The sequence below is a fragment of the Citrus clementina genome, unplaced genomic scaffold, assembly GCF_000493195.1.
Source record: "Citrus clementina cultivar Clemenules unplaced genomic scaffold, Citrus_clementina_v1.0 scaffold_5, whole genome shotgun sequence".
Classification (NCBI taxonomy): domain Eukaryota; kingdom Viridiplantae; phylum Streptophyta; class Magnoliopsida; order Sapindales; family Rutaceae; genus Citrus; species Citrus x clementina.
In genome coordinates this window covers 3,157,069-3,181,288 of record NW_006262201.1, presented here as the reverse complement: position 1 = coordinate 3,181,288, position 24,220 = coordinate 3,157,069, and the positions used below count along the sequence as shown (strand labels likewise).

The window sequence follows — 24,220 nt, the reverse complement described above, 5'->3', positions numbered from 1 at the left end:
TATACCGGTATAGTCTCTGACTTTTCTTTTACCCTGCTATCATCCTCATCTCTCCTTTGCAGTTGATCTTGTATAAAGATAACATCTCTACGAATGACAATCTTATGGGCAGTGGGGTCTCACAGACGATACCCCTTTACTCCATTAACATACCCCAAGAAGATACATCTTTTAGATTTTGGATCCAGCTTTGTTCTTTCTTGGGCATTGTACATTACGTATACAGGACATCCAAACGCATGTAGGTAGAAATAATCAGCTGGCTTTCCAGTCCACATCTCCATCGCTATCTTCAGCCCAATAGCTGTAGATGACGATCGATTTATTATATAACAGGTAGTTTTGGCTGCTTCTTCCCATAATGAATTGGGTAGACCAGCAGTCCTCAACATAGCTCTTATCCGTTCTGTAAGAGTTCTATTCATCCGCTCTGCCACTCAAATTTGTTGAGGAGTGTATGCCACCGTGAATTGCTTCTAAATACATTCTTGCTTATAGAAAGCAAGAAACTCGCCGTCCGTATACTCTCCACCATTATCTCTCCTTAAGCACTTGATCTTTTTACCAGATTCAAGTTCCACCCATGCTTTGTATTCTTTAAACACTGAAAATACATCTGACTTTTTCTTAATTGGATACACCCAACATCTTCTAGAATAATTATCAATGAAAGTCACCATGTACTTTGCACCTCCCATGGATATATCCGGTGATTTCCAAATATCAGAATGAATCAAGTCTAGAATGCATTTACTTCTAGTAATGGATCTACTGAACTTTAATTTATGCTGCTTACTTGTAACACAATGTTCGCAAAATGGTAAACTTACCGATTTGAGCCCCGAAAGTAATTTTCGCTCAGAGAGAATCTTCAAACTTTGTTATGACATGTGGCCAAGTTTGAAATGCCACATCATTGTTGATTCTTCCCCATTTGACGTGACACACGCATCAACCTCCTGTAGTATTTCTCCTTTAAGCATGAATAAATTAGCACCGATCTTTTTTGCCTTCATCAATACAAGCGCGCCTTTAATGATCTTTATAATTTCATTATCCACATGAGTTTTGTACCCATTGAAATATAAGTATGCAACCCAAGAGGGGGGTGAATTGAAATTCTAAAAAATTATTCAATTTATAAAGAAAAACTTAATGCAAATATAATCCAAATTCAAAGCAATAACAATTAAGTTGATCACAATATAAAAAGATAAGGGAAGAGGTATTCAAACACAGAGATTTTTACATGGTTCGGCCAACTTCGCCTACGTCCACTCCTCCAAGCTTTCCGGGCTTGAGGATTCCACTAAGCAAGCCTCCAAGGCTTCAAATGCTTACACTTGACTTCTAAGGTGTCAATAAACCTTTACAACAAGAGATTATCCCCAATCTCTTAACCCAAGTGTATCCCAACACTTACAATCACTCAAAGTAAAAGATTACAAATTGTTTTGCCTCTCACAATATATAAGATTACACAATGATGCTTAATATGTGAATAGATAAAGCAAGAATGTGTTCTAAGCTCTATGAAGATTGTATTCTCGAATATTTGCTCAATGGTCGTGTTGTGATCAACCCTCTTTGAATTTGAATGAGCTTATTTATATCTGGAGCTGAAAATCTAGCCGTTACAAACTATCGGTCAGAAAACGGTTCACCGTTAACCCTAAACGGTTAACCGTTTGGCTGGTCAAAAGTTACCGTTGGGCCAAATTTCAAATAAACGGGTTGCCGTTTAGAATTAACCTTTCGCCGTTAAGTTCCAGAGACCTGCAAGATGAACATCAGTTATCCGTTTATATTAAACGGTTAATGATTTGTACGAAGTGACTTCTCTAGATATTATCGGTTAACCGTTTGTAATAAACGGTTCGCCGTTTGTCTCCAGTAACCTACAAAATGAACATCAGTTATCCGTTTACATTAAACGGTTAAGGATTTGTATGAAGTGACTTCTCTGGATATTATCGGTTAACCGTTTGTAATAAACGGTTTGCCGTTTGTCTCCAGTAACCTGCAAAACAATTCAGCCTTATCTGGTTTTGTTAAATAGTGCCAGAGGAGGACAACCTTCAATTATGGAAGTTATCGGTTAACCGTTTAAAATAAACGGTTCACCGTTAAGTTCCAGTAGCCTTTCCATCTTTTGTGTTTTCCCGTTTATCATAAACGGTTAGAGCTTTAGGTAATATTTTGCTCTCTGGTACTAACCGGTTAACCGTTTAAAGGAAAACGGTTTACCGTTTATTTCCAGAATTACATTTTAAACCAGATTTTATAGAGAATCTTTTTTTAATTTGAAAGTCCATCTTTTATGAAAAAATGAATGGAATGATTATTAAGGTTTTCGTTTATTAAGAAATAGCTCCAATATTTTTATCAAAAACCATTTAAAATTTGTTATCATCAAAATCAATATTATTAACATATTCATGTTAACACCCATGACTATCAATTTGTCGCAAAAACAATAGATTTTTCTTCAGGCCGTTGACATGTCGTACCTCCCCAATTGTGCGAATTGTACCATCAAATATTTTTATTTTGATAGTACCAATACTAGCGATCTACAAGGCATGATCATTACCCATATATATAGATCCTCCTAAGATAGGTTCATATGTGTGGAACCATTCTCTCCGAGAGGTCATGTACCAGGTAGCTCTTGAATTTATAAGCCAGACATCAGATAGTCGTTTTCTGCCTTCTGAAATAGTTGTTGCCTCGCTGTAGAGAATTTCGCCATCATCCGAGATACTTGCTACACACCCCTGAGCATTTGACGACTCAAGGTCTTTACCCTCTTTTCTCTTCTGGTTACTCCAACACTCTTTCTTGGTGTACTCTTTCTTGATGTGCTCTTTCTTGCCGCAGTTGTAGCATTTAACATTCTTCTTACTTCTGGATTTTGATCTACCATGATTTTGACTCCCACTAGGGCCGCGTTCTGTTGATCTTCCTCTCGTCATCGATAGCACCTTCGCTTGTTGCGAACTTACTTGTCTGTTTTTCTTGTTTTTCCACCTGCTCTCCTCATTTAATACGGAGGCTGTAATATCGTCGAAAACTAGACTATCCATTAGATTTTTGTTCGTTAGGTTGATGATGAGTTGATCATACGAATTTGGTAGACTTTGAAGTAGAAGCTCTGCACGTTTATTCTCCTCTATATTATGACCCAACGTTGTGAGTTGTGAAAATAGAGTCTTCAAGGTATTGATGTGGTCAGTCACCATTATAGATTCCGCCATTCGAAGAGTATAGAGTTTCTTCAAGAAAATTTTGTTGTGTAGTGACTTGGCCTCGTACAATTTTGTAAGAGTATCTCATATTTCCTTCACTGTATTTTTCTCTGCCACACTGGATAATACTTCATCTGTAAGTGTCAAGTGTAGATCAGAAATTACATTGCCATCTATCTCGTTCCACTTGTCATCAGTTATCTCTATGAGCCTTTTTTCCAATTGCTGCCAAGCAATTATATTTCCTTAATACAGCTTTCATCTTTATTTTCCACAACGAAAAATTATTTCAGTTAAACTTCTCAATTTCATACTTCACCGCCATTTTGTTGATAAATACCGCACACAAGTTAATGTACCACCTTGAATAGTTGTGAGTATGTGTGAAAATGTACACTAGGAAAGTTCCTAGGAAAGACTGGAGGGGTCACAATGGTCCCACTTAAAACCCAGACTCCTTAATCTCTTATCGCATTTGTGACAGAACTTTCTTAAACATGTACAAAACCACACAGTTGCTTTACTCACACCACTATTCCCTGCTTTGCACCGTAAAGTTCTTGGATCGCTTCCATCGTTTCTTGTAAACAGTATCGTATACGTTAATAGTATTGAATACGCGAACAATACCGTATATGTGAATAGTATCGTTACTTGAATAGTACCCAACTCCAAAAAAATACAACTAATAGCTCTGATACCACTGTTAGGAAATTGATGGGTGAAGCAGACACGCAGCTAAAATAAAAATTGATAGAAAAATAAAGAATAAGCACAAAAGAGAACACTAGAAAATTACATGGTTCGACTTTTAGCCTATATTCACGGGCGAAAATATAAGAAAATATTTTACTAGTAAAAAGGAGTTACAAGTATTATAGTATTTTAACTCACTTTCCAAAACCCCAATATACTCAAACTCTCAAATTACTATAACAAAAGCTTATAATTTCAAGCTCTCCAAACTCTCTCTCAAAAATGCTAAATTGCTCTTTCTCTTAATGGAATACTTCAGCTCTTCATTTGCACTTCTATTTATAGCAAAATAGTGGTCAATAAAATCAACGATTTTAGCTCACCAATTATGGCTTCAATTTCGTCAATACACATGGCTTCAATTTGTCAATCTAGCTTTCAAATTTTGCGGGCTATGTCCTCTATTTTCTTTGATTTGCTGGCACCAAAGTCAAGTACCAAATTTGGTGCTGACATTTAGGTGATTGCTTTGACATTCTCCCCATGATTTGGCACCGCCCAAGACTTTGACAATTGCCATTGTTGTCGTTCCCGCTCTGTTTTTGCAGAGCATGATGAATACTGTAATTTAGTTATTATAATAGTAATAATATGAAGCAATATCATATTCAAATACACCACATGACGAGTGACAAATGATCAATCAACACCCTTTAGGGCCAGCTTGGGAATGCTGTACCTTTTAAAATAATTGATGTTAGTTATACTGTACAAATAATCAGCTGTGAAGAAAATCAATTAAGTTTTAATAAATTTTATTTTCAGAAGTACTGTGAATTTTGAAAGTAATTATTGATGTTTGGTAAATTTTACTGTTAAACTACTGAGAGAAAATAAATAACTAAAATATTCATAATATAAGATAAAATTTACTTATACATATAAAAACACGTACATATAATATTTTTAATTGTGTATTATAATAATTTTTACTTAAAATAAAATCTAATCTCCCACTTGGATATTAGATTGAGAATCAATCAATCTCCACATCATCCTTTCTACTTCGCCATAATCATGTTGCCTACGTTTCTATTAGGCCACAAGAGGATCTACTCCAGGCAAACTTGTGAGTATTGATTGGCTTGGTCAAAACATATGCTAGGTTCTTCTTCGTATGGATTTTCTGTAAATTCACATTTCTGTCTTCCACTACTTCTCGAACGAAGTGATACTGAACTCCTATGTGCTTTGTCCTGGAATAAAAGGCTAGATTCCTTGTAATGTGCAAGGCACTCTGACTGTCACAAAACACAGAAAGTTTCTCTTGTTTGTTCCCGAGCTCCTCCAATAACCATTGATAGACCAATGATGTGTCATTTCATATATCTTATATCTCATCATATTGCATGCATGAAATATCCCTCAAAAGGAAAAAGAGTCTAAGCACACGACTCAAAGTGTAATGTAAGATAATTACTTTCTTGAACATGTGAAATTCAACTAACTTTATGCGATATAACTCGCAATAAATATTTACCACAAATAGAAAACTCTCAAATCCATACTTGTAAGTTGAAAATTGCCACAATACCCTTAAAGCTGTAAATTACAGTTATACTAAAAAATTCCATACTTCACCTCAATAATTAAATTTTCATATCTTATAATACTAATAAATCATCCACATTATCAAGAATCTCATTAGTAACCATAAACTACTTAAACATAATGTAAAATTATAAACTAATTACATATCGAATTGGGAAAAAGGTAGGGGCCATCTGTCTGTAATTCTACAATGCGTTGTTGGGGGCCCTGTGCACATAAAGTAATCCACCAATTACAAAAATTAGCTTGGGACCAACTTTGCCTATTTGTTGGAAACAAATCCAATTATTAATAAAGTATACTAATCTTTAAGTTTACTTCACTCCCATGTAATCAAACTTCAAATAAGATAAAATGACCCCCTTTAGTGAGAAAACTAACTTGAAAACTTGAATCACTTCCCTTTCATTCAAATCATCTCTTTATACTTCCTACACTTGAATTCTTCTCTAATGGATGCTCCTAAATGAATTTAGAGATAGAAGGATTCTAGAATAGCTCCTAAATCATGCTTGCCAAGGCCCAAACTCAAATTTTAGCTTAATGCCCAAGCTTGATTTTTTTTCCCCCATTTTCTTCCTCTTTCCCGTCACTCCTCTTCTAAAAAAATGGATGTGAGGATGTGATTTCATTTTTTTTGGGGGGCTTGATAATATGAAACAAAAGGGCTAATGGGCTTAGCTCATACTTATGTGATAGTTCAGATTTTTGAAGTAGTTTAAGCCCAACACTAAGCAGCGACGATCATGCTTATTGTCTTTATAATAAATTTGCCTTGTCTCTCTCTTTCTACATTACAATCAAAATTCTCATATGATAATGAGCAAGAGAAGGGGGAGGAGATTCAAGAATGAGCAAGTCCGTAAGCATGGCCCCATGACAGTAGACTTGATAAAGTCGCTGGACCCTTTTGAATTTTGATGCTACACTTTTTATCTTTTTGTGTGGAAAACTCTCATTTACATGTGCATTAATTACCATCAAAATTCGTATATATATATATATATATTAAATCAACAGTCTATCTTGTTTATTATATAATGAATTAAATAATACTTCATTGATTAATTTTATATTTACTCAAGTTCTAGAAACTCATATTATCAGAGTTTATCAACCATAGAAGTGAAACCAAGATTTTGATTTAACAGGAAACCATAATTATATCAATTAAAAGATTTCCAAACTATTAATTTATCAAAATTTGTCTGCAGCTGCAATTTATATATTTACCAGTAAGGGAGTGACACGCCAACTAAATTGTCACCTCAAAGAGAAAACCCCACAATCTAAGAAGACCAATCATTATAATTACGCAAGACAATAAACATTGAAGCCATCACCGCCACCACAACCATTCCTCTTCCCACTCGTTACAAATGGAGAATTATGCAGTCTATGTCTCTCTGACTGCCAGAGGTTTGTTTATATATATAGAATAATTAACAAGAAAAGAAACTCCTTTAAGAGAGTATGTGTTTATTTATTATTCTTTGTTGGTGTTTATGATGTAATTATAAGTTAGTTAGGACCCTCTTCTTATTTTGGAACATCAACCTTATGCGTACCTTTACTATGAGAGGAAAAAATAATAATAAATTATTTAAGTATATTTCTTTTTCTTAAAAAAAAGTATATTTCTTTTTCTTAAAAAAAAGTATATTTCTTTTTCTTAAAAAAAAGTATATTTCTTTTTCTTAAAAAAACGTATATTTCTTTTTTTAAATTATTAATTTACTTTTGAGTTGACTAGCTTTATACATTGACTAAAAATTGTAGATAGAAAGTTTTGAACTTAAAATATTTTAGAAAATGATGTTTGTCCCGTGTCAAATCCCGAAATAACTCAAAACGGTGTCGTTTCGTTCTTTTTTTTTCTTTTATACGCTTTGAAACAACGACGTTTCGGCACTGGCACGCTTGCATTAAGAGTCAAGGGAACTAAACTTGGGTATGAGCTAAAGTTTAAGCTTGCAGAGCTCATGGAGGTAATGGGAATACCAAATATTTCAGACATCTTTCCGGTACTTTCATAGTTTAATTCAAGGTGAAGAAAGGAGAACAAAGAAGATTTCTCTATGATTTTAATATATTATAAGCTCTACTGTTGAAAGTGTAGAAACAAAGTCTGTTGTTAATGGTGAAGAAGCAGCAGCAGGGAACAATATTACTGAAGGAAGTAATAATGACTTCTTGCAGTTACTCCTGGAGCATCAAGAAAATGAAGACAACGCTTCATTAGCTCAATCCATTTTAAGGACCTGCGCTTGGCGTGTGGGATCACTAAGAAAAAAAGCCCTCAATTTAGAGCTCCCAATTCAGAGCTCTACTGTTTTCATTGTATTGGAATTTTTTTCTTTTTTTCCGCGTTATTTATATGCAAAATTTGTTTCAACGATGAGAGAGCTCATAAACTACTTGCTTAAGCAAATGAAAGTGCCCAATAATTCAATTTTTCAAAAACAAGACTTCTAACATTCAACAGACATTTTCACAAGCATTTGGAAGGCACAATCTAAACAAATAAAGAAAAATTCAGTTTATTACATATCAACATCTCAAAAGCAAACCCTAACAACAAAAACAACTCATTAAAATGTTTACATCCGTCATTTTATTCAAGCCCTCTCGCCTCTGATTCTCCTTGCAAGCTGGATATCTTTGGGCATGATAGTGACCCTCTTAGCGTGAATAGCACAGAGATTGGTGTCTTCAAAGAGACCCACCAGATAAGCCTCGGTAGCTTCTTGAAGAGCCGCGACGGCGCTACTTTGGAACCTCATATCGGTCTTAAAGTCCTCAGCGATTTCCCTAACGAGCCTCTAGAACGGAAGCTTCCTTATCAGAAGCTCAGTGCTCTTTTGGTACTTTCAGATCTCTCTCAAGGCCACTATTCCCCGCCTGAAACGGTGTGGTTTCTTCACTCCTCCCGTCGCTGGAGCGAACTTTTCGAGCTGCCTTAGTGGCCAGCTGCTTACGTGGTGCCTTTCCTCCGATGGACTTCCTTGCTGTCTGCTTCATGCGAGCCATTTTGTGAAAGTGTGTTTCTCCGGAACCAGTGGGAAAACTTTAAAGTGATGGCAACGTGGCGACGGAAGACAGGTTTAGGGGATAGTTGTTTATATAAGATAGTGAAGCGAGACGTTTGTTTCTGTGAGTTCTGAATCTGGACCGTTCGAAGGGCAATGGGTGTTGTTTCGAAGGGCAATGGGTTCAAAGAAAGGGCTTTTGTTTTGCGTTTTATTATTCTCTAAATGGTGTCGTTTCAAAGCGGAGGAAAGAAAAAAAATTATAATGAAACGACGCTGTTTTGAGTCGTTTCGGGGTTTGACCCGGGATTTAACCCGTGGCAAACATCAACGCTGAAATATTTTTGTAAGTCTTGCGTGAGTCTGTGGCTTGAAATTAAAAGACATTATTAGCTGGAAAGTTAAAATACTTTTAACCTTTTCTTACCTCATGTTTACTTTTTAAGGTGAATTATTTTGATATTCTTTTTGGAATTTTAATAAAATTATATTTATTAAAACTATTTATTTTTCCGTGAATTCATATTATAGTTACTTGGTAAAATATTTTGAATGAAACTAATCTTAGAAAAGAATAAACCTATCTTAAGAGGCCCCATGCATTAATTATTTGGAAAAAAAAACGAAGAATTCAAGAAAATCTTGTTTGTTTTAAGAAGGGGTTTGTTCAGGACGAGCGAATAAGGGTTATTTATATGTAATTAAAAAAGGTGTCAATCGAAATTATGTGACATTTTAATTGTCGAATTAGGACTGTTTAAAAGAGGGGTTTTTAGAGAATAACAAAAGGGTGCAAATAGCACAAACCCATCTTTCTCTGAAAAAGAGAATACTCTTTGTTATTATTGTATTTTCCTGTCATATAATTTTGTTATTTACTGAAAGCTTGCTTATTTTCAGCTTGTTAAAAGGCGATCAAAGGTATTCTTTCTTGTTTCAGTTAAGGCAAAATAACTATACGAGGAGGCATATATATATTACTCCCAAATTTTCTCTGTTGGCTTGGAAGCTTCTTTTTAGTTAGGGCTCGGGATATGAAAGCTTGTTTCGGCTTCCCCATTGTACGATATCTTGAGTACCATTGACGGTTTCAAAATTTTGGGTTTGGATTGAGTGTGATTACATGCTCAGCATTCTTCATTTCCCCAATGACAGGCTTCCTCTCTCTCGGCCTTTGATTAATTAATGGGAAAACTTTTTATTGATCATGGACAAGATGACAAATATTTTATGGGGCATATTTGAGGAAATAATTAACTATTTCGATTTTGAATTTGTCCCAGGACATTAAATCCTCCATTTATTTATCTTGGAGTGTCTAACAGGCAAATGTATATATGTACGATCAGTGGCATATGACTTGGTATATATTCAGGAAATATTATTGAAATAAATATTTAGAGAATATTTGAGACAAAAGAGCTTTCTGAATGAACATTCAAGTTCTTTTCATGAACCCTTTTCGAAAAAGAAAAGAACGGGTTGTTTCAAATTAACTATTTCGTAGCTACAGGAAATATTTCGTAGGGAATGTTGTGATTTTCTGGGGTTTTGATAAAAAAAATTTATATTTGATAAAAATATAATGATGAAATGTCTTATATAATGTCAGAAATGAGGAACATACCTTCCATGTCCAGCAATCCAACAAAATTTTTATATTTGATAAAAATTTCTGGGCTGTTGTGATTGCCAGAAATTGGCAATGGCTAGCAGCGGCGGAATCAAGATTTTAGCTCAAAGGGAAGTCATAATATAGAAATCATAAATTTGAGTGGGCTAAAACATAAAATCTCTAATATTGAGAGGACCAAAGATGAGTACTAAAATGAAGAAATCATATAACTGGGCGGACTTTAAACATAAAAATAAACAAAAGGGGGCCGACTGTAACTCATGCCTAGGAGTTTGTAAATTTCAGTTCAACCCTTATTTTATGTGGAAAATTTTCCAACCCACCATAAAAATTTGGGTGGCAATGGTCCCCTAGACCTTTAACCGATGAAATATTTCTAAGGATGTAAAAATCTCTGCGGCCCGTATCTGTGGGGCTCGATTCATTCGGGCTGTTTTAATTATCACCCATAAGTTTATACCAGCTTTCATAGAAGAGTTTTAAACTTTGGCAGTTGTAAATTAGTAGGATTAAAAATCGTATATATAAGATCAATAAAAGTCTAAGATTACTATTTTTATTCAGCTACAATAGAGAAAGAAACAGATACAAGTTCATGGTGAAGGCTTATCAAAATAAAAGAACCACAGAAAAAAATTAATTAGTTAATTGTTATCTAAAGCAACTGAAAATGAACCAAATACTATACTGATTAATTAATCTCGGGGCCAAAACTATTCGTTTTCAACTTCAATGCTTTCACTATCTTTTTTTACCAAGTCATATCCTTTTCAAATATTCTGTTGGTCAGCGCTTGCATGTGTCTCCACCTGTAATCAACCTTCGAAAGTCTAATATCAATTTTTAGTATATAAATATATAAATATCTTGATTTACAAATTAAGAATAAGTTGAAGTACGATAATCACAAATTAACTATTTCGCTTTTAACTACAGGGGATAAATATTATTTGTTTAAATTTATCAGTAGAAGTACAATAATCACAGATATTGAACGGGCTGTTTCAAATTAACTATTTCGTAGCTACAGGATATATTTTTCATGATTCATGATTGTCTGACGATTTGGATTACAAAAGTAGATATTACAGTCACATATCCGGTAGCCAGGGAAAATTTTGTGTTTTACTTATATCTTTAGAGTAGGCTTCTTATTGAGTCTACCGGTGCTGACTAGATGACAAACTAGTTACCCGATATTTCGGCTACGGAGCCCGAAACGAATACCCGGCCTTTCTTGGACCAGGACCGGAAGTGGACTGAGTTTCTTCCATAAACCAATATTTCGGTTCTGGTATCGGAAAGCGAAACGCTAACAGCTTAATGTTGGTGAATTATAAGAATATGGAGGCAAAGAACAAAGAATATTTCTTAGGATTTGAGACGTGTTTGCACACTTTCCTTTAAGGTTTTATTTGCCCTCTCCAATCTTGGTTTGCTATAGAGTATTAATGGCAAATTACCCCCAAGATATATCAAATCCTGAATACAATCTCTAGCAAATAAGATTGTATTTCCAGAACATATATGAAAACCTACAAAACCTGATGTATTTTCTAATTGTATATCTTTCCCTTTATGAAGAAGATGTTAATTCAAAAGAATGCAACCATTCGAAATGGTACTTCTTCAAAAAACTCTTTTGGTTTGAATTTGCAACGATCAACACTTGAAATTTTCAAGCTTGTCAACCGTTTTCTAGTTGACGCCTTTCTGGAAATAAACGGTGAACCGTTTTCTCAATAAACGGTGAGCCGTTTTATTCCAGAATGTAAAATACGTTGCTCACTGTACATAAACGGGTAACCGATTTTTCAATAACCGGTGAACCGTTTTCTCTAGGACATAAAACATGCTCTTTGGAGTAAAACGGTTAGCCGTTTTCTCAATAAACGGCAAACCGTTTTCGTCCAGAATATCAAACCAAAAAACTTGAAAGATGTTACAATCTCTTTTACAATCCCCACTAGATTGTAATATTTTTCAGATTTATTAATGATAAACTTATACATACAAAAAGGTATCTTTCGATTTTAACCTTTAATTAGTGAGTGTATTTCAAAGCATTTACAAGACAATAGTGTGCTAAGCATTAAACTTTGTCTCTTAAGTAAATACCGGAGATACATCTCATATAAGCTATCCCAGATTTCAAAGTTGTGTTCCAATAGTTAGCACTATTCCGGCCTTGTGCTCTATCTTAGATTCATGAACATTTACAAGATTAAACCATGACCTTGTTAGAAACGGCACCATTTCTTATGTTCACTTAGGTGAAGTTTCAAATCATGTCTTTAGCTACTAAAAGACTTGAACTTCATTAAGAGTAAATACTCAACCTCAACCTCGTAGCTATTTGCACCGAATATCTCGAATGTGATTATTTATTACTCGGTGTCAAACCAGTCACATAACAACAACTTGTTATTACCCATTTAACTATGGAGTAGCGGTATAACTACTACATAGTTGGGTTACCGTCGTTGGTGACTTTATTATATAAAGGTTTCAATCACATTCCATAAGATGTATCCTTAACTAAGTCTCTTGAAAGACCTTTTGTTAAAGGATCTGCTAGGTTCTTATTAGTCCTAACATAAACAATATTAATAACACCATTTGCTATTAATTGTTTCACATATTCATGTCTTAAGCTAATATGTCTAGACTTTCCATTATACACTTTATTATAAGCTCTAGACAATGTAGCTTCACTGTCGCAGTACAAAGAAATAGATGGCATCGGTTGTAGCCACAACATTATATCAAACAACAAATTTCTCAGTCATTCTGGTTCTTTGCCTGCAGATGCAAGTGCTATAAACTCACTTTCCATTGTTGAATGAGTTATGCACGTTTGTTTCTTTGAAGCCCAAGAAACCGCTCCTCCAGCAATTGTAAAAATCCAACCAGAAGTGGATTTATTGTCTCTTGTATTGGTTACCCAACTAGCATCTGAATATCCTTCCAGTACTTCAGGATAATCATTATAAAACAAACCCAAATTAACGGTCCTTTTAAGATAACCAAGTATCCTACCAATTGCTTTCCAGTGTTCAACACTAGGGTTACTCGTGAATTTTGACATTTTGCAAACTGCAAATGCTATATCAGGCCTCGTACAATGCATAGCATACATTAAGCTACCAATAGCACTAGCATATTCTAGTTGAGCTACTATTCAGCCTGAATTCTCTAGTAATTTAATACTAGAATCATATGGGGTATTAGCTTATTTAAATTTCAAATAATTGAATTTAAGAAGCACTTTCTCTATATAATGAGATTGACACAACGAGTAACCCCCACTATGTTTATTCACTTTGATACCTAAGATAGTATCTACTTCACCAAGATCTTTCATCTTAAATTGTGAAGTTAAATACTTCTTTGTATCATCTACTCCTTGCATATTTGTTCCAAAGATAAGCAAGTCATCAACATACAAGCATATAATCACACCAAAATCATTCGTATATTTAAAATATACACATTTATCAGCATTATTATGCTTAAAACCATGTGATAAAATTACCGAATCAAACTTCTCATGCCATTGTTTTGGTGCTTGCTTTAAGCCATAAAGAGATTTGATTAACTTGCATACCTTTTTCTCATTTCCAGGCAAAACAAATCCCTCAGGTTGTTCCATATAGATTTCTTCATCAAGATCACCATTAAGAAAAGCTGTTTTAACATCCATTTGATGCACATATAAATTGTTCAATGAAGCAATTGCAAATAGCACTCTTATAGAAGTTAACCTAGCTACCGGAGCATATGTATCGAAATAGTCAATACCATTTCTTTGCTTAAACCCTTTGGCTACTAATCTAGCCTTAAAAGTTTGCAAAGAACCATCATTATTGTACTTTCTTCTAAATACCCATTTGCTGCTAATTGGTTGAGATCTAGGAGGAAGATCAACCAAGACCCATGTTTGATTCGACATAATCGAATCCATTTCATCATTTACCGCCTCTCTCCAAAAAAAAGCGTCTCTAGAAGACATAGCCTCGCTAAATGTCTTTGGATCTTTTTCAATATTTAACAACAATGGTACTTTGTTAAGTACATTCTTTCTATCCCCTTCAACCAAGAAGAGTAGTGCTTGTGATGAAATAAAATCCGGAGCTAAACTCTTTTCTTTCTTTTTATGTTGACTCCTCCTTAGTTCGAAAGATGTCGTAGACTCTTTCCTTTTATTATTGTTAGTGGAGGTAACAGGAGTATTAACACATGGTTGATCAATAATTGATTCTGATTCAATATTAGAATCATGTTGAAATTTATTCTCAATAAATTCAACATCTCTAGATTCCACAATCACATTAGAATCTAAATCTAACAACCTATAAGCCTTGGAATTTTCAGCATATCCTACGAAAACACTTTTTATACCTCTAGCACTCAACTTTGATGACTTAGGGTCATGTATTTTATAAAAAGCTAAACAACCCCAGACCCTTAAATACATCAAGTTTGGTTTTCTTCCTTTCCAAATTTCATAAGGAGATATATGTGTTTTCAAAGATGTAATTCTGTTATGAATATGACATGCAGTGAGTAATGCTTCCCCCCACAAATTATTTGGTAGTTTTGCATTAAGGATCATGGAATTTATCATATCCGTGAAGATCCTATTCTTCCTTTCAGCCAAACCATTTTGTTGAGGAGTAAATGGAGCTGATCTTTGGTGAATAATTCCAACTTCTTCACAATAATTATTAAATTCAATTGAGAAATATTCACCACCTCTATCACTACGAACCATTATGATTTTCTTATCTTTTTGGTTCTCAACTTCAGCTTTGAAAATTTTAAATTTATCAAAAGCTTCACTTTTTGTTCTAAGTAAATACACATAAGTGTATCTAGAACAATCATCAATAAAAGTGATGAAGTATCTCTTACCTCCTCTTGTTAAAATGCCATTATACTCACAAATATCAGTATGTATCAAATCCAATATTTGAGTATTTCGTTCAGCTTTAGGAAAAGGTTTCTTAGTTATTTTAGCTTGGATGCAGATTTCACACTTATGGCCTTTAACATCATTGCAATTAATCAAACCATGCTTAGACATGTATTTCAAAGATCTAAAGTTCAAATGTGCTAATCTAGCATGCCAAACATCACAAGACTCAACAATATAAGTTAAGTTGATATTATTATTATTAATGCTGAGTTTGTACATTCCATCACAAGAATACCCTTTCCCAACAAATAATCCATTCTTTGACACAATACAAGTATTACCCTCAAGCACAATCTTAAGCCCATGCTTACACATACAACTAGCAGAAATAAGATTCTTCCTAACGGAAGGTACATGAAAGACATTATACAATGTGACTTTCTTTCCAGAAGTGAAGTTGATCTCAACTACTCCTTTCCCTGCTACTATGGCTGCATTATTGTTCCCCATGAGAACCATTTGTCCTTCCATTTCTTCTTTGTATGATAAGAAAAATTTCTTATCATTACAAACATGAATTGTTGCACCCGAATCGAGCCACCAATCATAGGACTTAGTTTCAGCCATATTGGTTTCAGTAATCATGCCAATTTGCATTTCAGAAACCATAGCACAAATCTCTTCAGATTTGTTTTCAATAACATTAGCTTTATGGGAATTCACTTCTTCCTTTTTCTTCTTGAATCTGCAATCACTTTGGCGATGGCCTTTCTTACCACAAAAGAAACAATTTCCAGAAAACTTTTGTGTGCTGGACTTCTTGAATTTCTTGTCATTCTTGACTTTAAAATTCTTTGAGAATTTACTAGCTTCAACAACATTAACTTTAGTAGAATCATGCTTATCCTTGGATTCACGAGACCTAGTCTCTTCTTCAATTACCAAGTGTTTTTGCAATTCTTCTAAAGTTATGTTCTCTTTACTATGAAGGAGTTTCTTTCTATAATCATTCCAACTTTGAGGCAATTTAGCAATAATAGCCCCAACTTGAAATGATTCAGAAATTTCAACTTTTAACTCTCGAAGCTTAGCAACAATAATTTGTAACTCATGTATTTGATCAAGAATGGATTTTGTGTCTACCATAATAAATTCAAAATATTTAGATACAAGGAATTTGTCAGTACCTTCTTTCTCCGTTTTGTATTTGTATTCAAGAGCATTCCAAATTTCCACCGGAGAAGTCATAGAATTGTAAAGATCATATAATCTATCAGAAAGCGTATTGAGTATGTGACCCCGGCATATCAATTCATCATCTTCACGACGTTTCCTTGCAGCCTTAACAACTTCGGTATCATCTTCTCTTGGTTCTGGAAATGGTTCCAATTTCGGATCAAGAACATATGCCACTTTAAGAACAGTAAGGAGAAATAACAATTTTCCCTTCCAACGAGTGAAATTAGTTCCATCAAAACGATCGAGATGGACACTAGGATTCAGAAATGATGTCAAACTCTTCTCAACCTCCATTTGCACAAAAATAAAACCTTAAAGATTGTTGGTGAATTATAAGAATATGGAGGCAAAGAACAAAGAATATTTCTTAGGATTTGAGACGTGTTTGCACACTTTCCTTTAAGGTTTTATTTGCCCTCTCCAATCTTGGTTTGCTATAGAGTATTAATGGCAAATTACCCCCAAGATATATCAAATCCTGAGTACAATCTCTAGCAAATAAGATTGTATTTCCAGAACATATATGAAAACCTACAAAACCTGATGTATTTTCTAATTGTATATCTTTCCCTTTATGAAGAAGATGTTAATTCAAAAGAATGCAACCATTCGAAATGGTACTTCTTCAAAAAACTCTTTTGGTTTGAATTTGCAACGATCAACACTTGAAATTTTCAAGCTTGTCAACCGTTTTCTAGTTGACGCCTTTCTGGAAATAAACGGTTAACCGTTTTCTCAATAAACGGTGAGCCGTTTTATTCCAGAATGTAAAATACGTTGCTCACTGTACATAAACGGGTAACCGATTTCTCAATAACCGGTGAACCGTTTTCTCTAGAACATAAAACATGCTCTCTGGAGTAAAACGGTTAGCCGTTTTCTCAATAAACGGAAAACCGTTTTCGTCCAGAATATCAAACAAAAAAACTTGAAAGATGTTACAATCTCTCTTACACTTAAGTGTAGGGAAAGCTAGTTTTGAAGTGAAACCAGTGGATAATTTTAACTCCCTATGTCAATGTGCAGGAGATATGATGTTACTTTATTTAGCTCTCAATCTATTTCCTTGCATGAGGCAATTAACAACGAGTTAAGAATTTAAAGTAAAAATCTTTGAAAATTTAAAACTATAGCTTAAAGGTGGAGGCGACCGCTTTTGGTGATGAAAATTACTCTGCATTCTCCTAGGAATGTGGTGGGAACTGGGTATAAAGAAGACGAGGGAGAAGGGGAGAGTACCCACTTGTTATAATGGGTAGCCAAAATTTTTTGAGGTACGGTACATTTTGAAAAATAACATATAATAAAAGTAGTAGTGTCATGTTGGTCCTTAATTAACACAATTCTTTATAATTTTTGTAAAATCAATGATGATATTTTTAGTCCCTAACAAAAATTCATATATTTAATTAAAGAAATTAAAAAGCACTTGCTTATATTAAAGCCAAGACCAAACTAAAAACATAAAAATCAATATATTTTATCATATAATGTATTAAAATATGTGTTTTTGGTTCTTTTATTGTGGTCTTAACTTTATTACAATAAGATATACTTGATTGGATGATTATATGAGTTAGGCTATTTAAATTTAAATTTGTGAGATGAAATTTTGGCACAAATCTTGAACTATTGGTTTTTAAAAATTCAGTGATAGATGAATAGCCGTCATTAAATGCTACTATGACTATCAACATTTATTATTGAATTGCTTGAAATCAATGGCTCAAAATTTATGTTAAATTTTTAAGTCAAAAATTTTAAGTTAAAGTAACCTCACCCGATATATACTATATTGTTGGCCTTATGAGGAGTCACCTTTAGGACTACAAAGAGATAAAGTTAAATGATTTATTCCATTCTTCAAGCACCAATTAATTTTCAAAGAAATATGGCAACCTTGACTTTAAAACTCCATAGCTAAGCATGTTGAATCTAGAGCAATTCAACTATGAGTGATCTACTAGGAAGTTGCAATAATATGCTCGATCCAACAAGTGGTATCAAAGCTTGGTCACATGTTCAGTAGGTGGGTTAGCATAGTATCAACTAGCCAGTGGTGAACTAACATTATGGATGGTGAAGGTTGGATTGCAAAATGAAAAATCTTATATTATTGGATTGGTCTATGGATCTGTGTGTTTAGATTCAATATAAACAATCCAAACAATATTTTTTTCTTTATTTTTTAAAAGAGCTACATGTCACTTTTATATTTAAGTGCTAAAAAATAGAACCTAATTTTCCTTAAAAAAATAAAACATAACTTTGTATTACTATAAGTGTATAATAATACTGAGTATAAACTACGAGTGCCACCAATTTTTACTTTCAATTTTCAAATTTCAATTGTTCTTTAACCATGTGATAATAAAATACATGAATTGTGAAATATCAAAGCAGTTGATCTTTTTTTTTTCAATTGATAGTAATTAGAACTCTAGAAAGTAATTGATGATTTTTGTTTCAGATTTTTATTTCAATAGGATTGATCGAATCAGATTAATTAAATTGGATTTCACCTTTTATTAATTTGGATTATATTAGATTTTAATTAGTAATTGGATCATATTGAATCCAAAAAAAAATGATGGATTGGACTTGCATTTGACAAAATACAATCGATTTGAACCATTGAACACCCTATTGTTTAATTTTTTATTATATTTCTTAATGTTGCGTTGATTTGTTGTGGGATTATTTTCCTTCGTTGTTATAATAATCCTTGATCTTTAATGATTAAAGGTTTAATAATAATAACATATCTTTACTTTTATTATAATAATAACATATCTTTACTTTTATTATAATAATCCATTATCTTTAATGATTGAAGGATTTATTATAATATCTCAAAAAAAAAGGATTTATTATAATATCATGTCTTTAGGTTTATTATTATTTATGGTTTGATTTTCCCTATAAAAGGCAGTGTGTTTCTGGTGGGAACAGATCATAAGAGTATGAAAATATGAACTGAATTAGAGCATTTTCTCCCTGTGAATTTCATTCTCCCAATTTCTTTCTCTTTCTCCCTGTGAATTTCATTCTCCCAATTTCTTTCTCTTTCTCTCTAATATATTAGTAATTGTAACATCTCTTTCGTTCTTTCTCTCTCACCTTATTTTGATCATAGGTTCTAGCCTTTGATCTTTAAATCTTTTCACTCAGCATAGTTTTTGTATGCGCATTTTAGTTGCCTGGGTATGCATATATTTTCTCTATAAGCTTTATTGATCAGAAGTTCCAAGTGGCAATTAAAGCAAGAGTACGAGCACCACAATTTTTTCCTCTTCTCACTCTTTACAAAAGGAAAATTGTAGTGTCTCCCACAATCACAGATTTGTTTAAAATGACTAAAATTTCTTAATATTCCCTCTTTAATTTCTAATATACCCTTAATTTCACTGGTTAATGTTTTGATACAACAATAAACAATATATATATATTTACCAGTAAGTTTCATTAATAAAACACTAGTGATAAAATTATAAAATTCTCCCCCGTAAAAAAATCCATGTTGTTCTTCCAATTCCTCTCTTTTTGTTTTTCAAGCTCAGCTCTGAGCACAGTATCTAAATCTTTGAAGTAGTAGTAGGTGTGAAACCCTTTAAGAGGACCGGGATTGATGACTTGGCAAACTACTTAACAGCTTTTCCAGCATCAATTTTCAGTCGTATAAAATGTTTGTTGGTAAATATATTTTCTTTAGCTCTTCTAAATAACTACGTGTGTGTGTGTGTGTGTGTGTGTGTGTGTGTAATATTGGCTTCGAAGCTTCTGTAGTTAGTGGTGACTGAATATCATGGTTGTTTCAGCTTGTAGCATCTTTATCTATACATAGTTTTAACAAAATAAAATATAAATATTTTAATTTTTAAATTTTGTAGCAAGTTAATTTTTATTTGTAACAATTCAATTAAACTATAATTCTATAAATATTTATTTATTTATAATTAATTTTAATAATAACAATAAAAAGTTATTATTGCAATCCAATCTAATCTTGAACTACACCTACCAAATAGTACATGTTAATATTAAATATAATCATATTCTTAAAATAATAGCACACTTATAACTTTAACAAGTAAAAAACTTTAGTTTGAAGCATTTGATGCTGGTTTTGGCTGCTCTGTGGAGAGGAAGGTAGTGGAGAATGATGTTGTTATTACGTTGAAACAATTCCAAGTCTTGCTAAGAACCGGCTTCATGAATTTGTTGTAAATGCAACGACCAGGATCCACGATTAATCTGCCACCTCGATAGAAAGCAATAAAAGCAGCTGCGGCAATCCAAGTCATGCCTAAGATGACATAACCAATCACGCGTGGAACAAGGATGGATACCAATGAGACCGTAGAAAGTGATCCGAAGACGACAGCAATAAGGCTCCAGATGTTTGAAGAATTTTTTTGATGAGTTAGGGAACTTGTATCAGCAGTAGCAGCAGCAGCGGACGAATTTGCTTGATGGATTCGGGATTTAATGTCAGCATCAAGTGCAGCGCAGTACCCTCCTAGTCCCACGAGAAAAAACCACATATTTATGCCATTCTTCTCCAACAAGGGCTCGCTTGTGCCTTCAGCATTGGCAGCCACAACATTGACAAGAACTGGAATGAGAAACCCGAAAATAACAGCGTAGGAAAGGATAATTCGGTCCCTGCAAATCACAAAAACACAGCAGATCAGAGTTATAATTTGCTTCCGAGAATTGTAGAGTATCCACTTGAATGTAATTAATCGAAACACCTTTTGTGATTTTGAGAGGATTTGCTCTTTGAAGAGCATAATACGATAAAATTCGTAAGCTGCGCACGGGAGAAGTTATTGTCTACGGTTTGCCTCTATGATGCGGTCCTGGAGAGACGTGAAGTCCTATAAAAAATGGAAAAAGCCCTACCTTTGACTGCAGTTTGAACTATTAATTTATATAATTGGAAGTAATCAATTAGATTTATGATAAATATTTTTGCTGTAGTGAAATAATACAAAAATTAAATAATTATTTTTTTTAGTATTCTCAGTCATCTTTATTACTGTTCTCTCTCTATATATAGAGATAAATAACTCACTTCTTAGTCTTCGACAACTTTAGGTGTGGAATTAAAATCCAATATTAAAATTTAAGACGAGTTTACAATATTATAAATTGCCTTTTTCATGATTTTACAACATTTTAAACTATAAAAAAAATCTATTTATAATGTTATAAACTCGTGCCATACTTTTAATCCTGTAGTTCGATTGAAATTTTTTTGGGTATATATAAATACACACACACTAATCCTGTAGTTCTTCTTTCAACCCAACACACAGCTCACGATTTTCATTATCAATAACTGAAAAGAAAATGATGACAAGTTAACTGACTTAGAAAATAACCCTACCCATGAGTATGACCACGGCAGTACTCGCAGTTCGGAATCCGCATCTTGTGTCTTGTGTTTGTTCAACTGCAGAAAATAGAGAGAGTAATTTCTGTAGAGGAGGAGAGCAACAGGTGAGACTAAATTCGCAGGGACTCGTTACTTATAGGGGGTGGGTCGACAAATGTGCCCCTTGTTGTGTGATTAACTTACGTGGCAAGCATTAGCTATACTACAAATATTTAAATAGAAAAATTAAATATAAAAAAGGAAGAATGAAGTATAACGTCATACGATATAAAAGGACAAGATAATCAATTAACATTATAATACTGCAAAGTAATATAATTCATTTCATCTTCTGTCATCATTCAGTTTCTTTATCATTTTTCATAAAAAAAATAAATAAAAGCTGCATTTGAAGAGGTGGTGTTCCTGTAATACTATTTTTTTGTTCAATCTTTGTCACACACACACTACATACATACATACATACATACATATATATATATATAATTCATTCTTTCTCGTATTTATACGAGCTCAAACAATAATGATAATATGTATATACATATATCAAATATAAATAGACAAGAAACAATACTTCATGAGTGTCAAAAATCTTCTCATTTCAAAGATTCTAAAAGCACTTGATCCTTAACCACCAACCAGCAGTATGTTTTCTGGTCAACGCAATGGTCTTTTTAGTATTTATAACGACAGATGGCAGCACCTAAAGCGCTTAATTCTAGACATTAGATCGATTCATTGATGTATTCACTAGCCCTAGGATCATTCTTGGATAACAACCCAAAGTGTATAGAGCCTTCAACTCTAGATCGGCTTTCTTAAATTATTAATGTGCATGGAAGTTCCCGGCGACTGGAGAAACAAAAACTTTTTTCCTTTCTTTCTACGGATTTGTATTTTTCTTTTCACTTTCTGTTTTAGATTATATTATTCTATCTTAAAAAGTTGCATATTCCTTATAATATTCTTTACTGTTATTACTTAAGTCTTTAGTTGTTTTTAAGTCACTCATGATATCGTTGATGTTAATTAAGACAGTAAGAGCTATTGAGATCGAGTTCGTCAATATTTCTCAATGCTTGTAAACATATTTGATGTTAATATTTCTCCAAGTTTATAAGCGTCTTTGAAGTTAATATAATATTGAAACAATAAGAGTTGGAATTATCAAAGTTTTTTTTTTAAATCTATCTCGATGGAATAAGGAAGTATTATTAAAAAGAAAAGTACTTACTACTAATTAGAAGAATACAATAAGTTTTACCTTCTCAAAATAAATTAAATATAAAAAATTCAAATTAAATGATTAAGCTTATATTCTCTTCATGATTTAAATTTAGGTGGCAAATTAAAATTTAAGTTGAGACTATTTAAATAAGAATTGATCAAGATAAGCCAAATCTCAAACTTTGTTAGATCATAGACTTGATGTAATGTATGTGATTCATTTTCTCATAGTGATTATTGATTCTTGGAGCTTTGATTTTGGGAAATCACAAAGAAGCTTCAGTAGGGTTTGTCCTGTCTGTGAGTTATCCATTAACAATCTAAATTTAGCACGCAAAATAACAAACCTTTTTTTTTTCAGTTCAATTAAACTTAAAAAAGCGAATGAAAAGAAGTGAACTTGTTGGGTTAGGGCCTGGGTTTGGGTCCATGCGGAATTCTGTTCATGTGTTACAAGCTAACCAACTTCAAATTAGTTTTAAAAATATATACCGAATCCCTTATTGCTTGGGATGAGTAAAAAGATTTTATTAAACAAAATAAACTTCACTCTTATTGATAAAATAGCCTAAAGGTCTAGATAATGGTAAAATACCGATCAACACCCCCCCAACAGAGACGGCGACGACTGCCAATGCGATGACGCGGAGCAAATTAAAATCATATTCTTGTGTTCACTCTTAATTTTTCAATTTTATTTTTTCCAACGCAATTAAAATAATATTGACCCTATGACTCAATTTTCTGGCTCCACCTCTAATCATGACAGATGCATGAACCTTAAATAGAAGAATCTAAAGACTGGTTGCAGCCTTCTTTGATAAGTTAAGAAAAATGTTAAAAAGAATAAAAATTAATAATATAAGTTATTATAGTAGTAATATATTATTTTAATTTTTTCTTTTAAAATATGAGCAAAACTATAATGCAACTGTAGTATCATACTACAGCTGCACCCAACCATTAAATCTATCCTTCAGTTGTCACTATAATTAGATTCAATGACTAGGTACAACTGTGGTATTGCACCATAATTGAACCCTTAAAATATATGTCATTATAGTTCATTTGATTAACGTTTTGTCCAATTTTTCTTTTTCTTTTTCTTTTTCTTTTTTTCCCTCGCAATATCGGTGTTCTGCAATTAGATATTCAAATCCTGGAAAAATTACAGAGCCAAAATTTTCCAATTGCCAATCTGCGGGGAGATAAAGG

General features: G+C 33.2%; 1 pseudogene; it reads right to left on the bottom strand.

Moving 5' to 3' along the window:
• Positions 1–8,173: 8,173 nt before the first annotated feature.
• LOC112098390 lies at positions 8,174–8,585 on the bottom strand (annotated as a pseudogene).
• Positions 8,586–24,220: the final 15,635 nt, after the last annotated feature.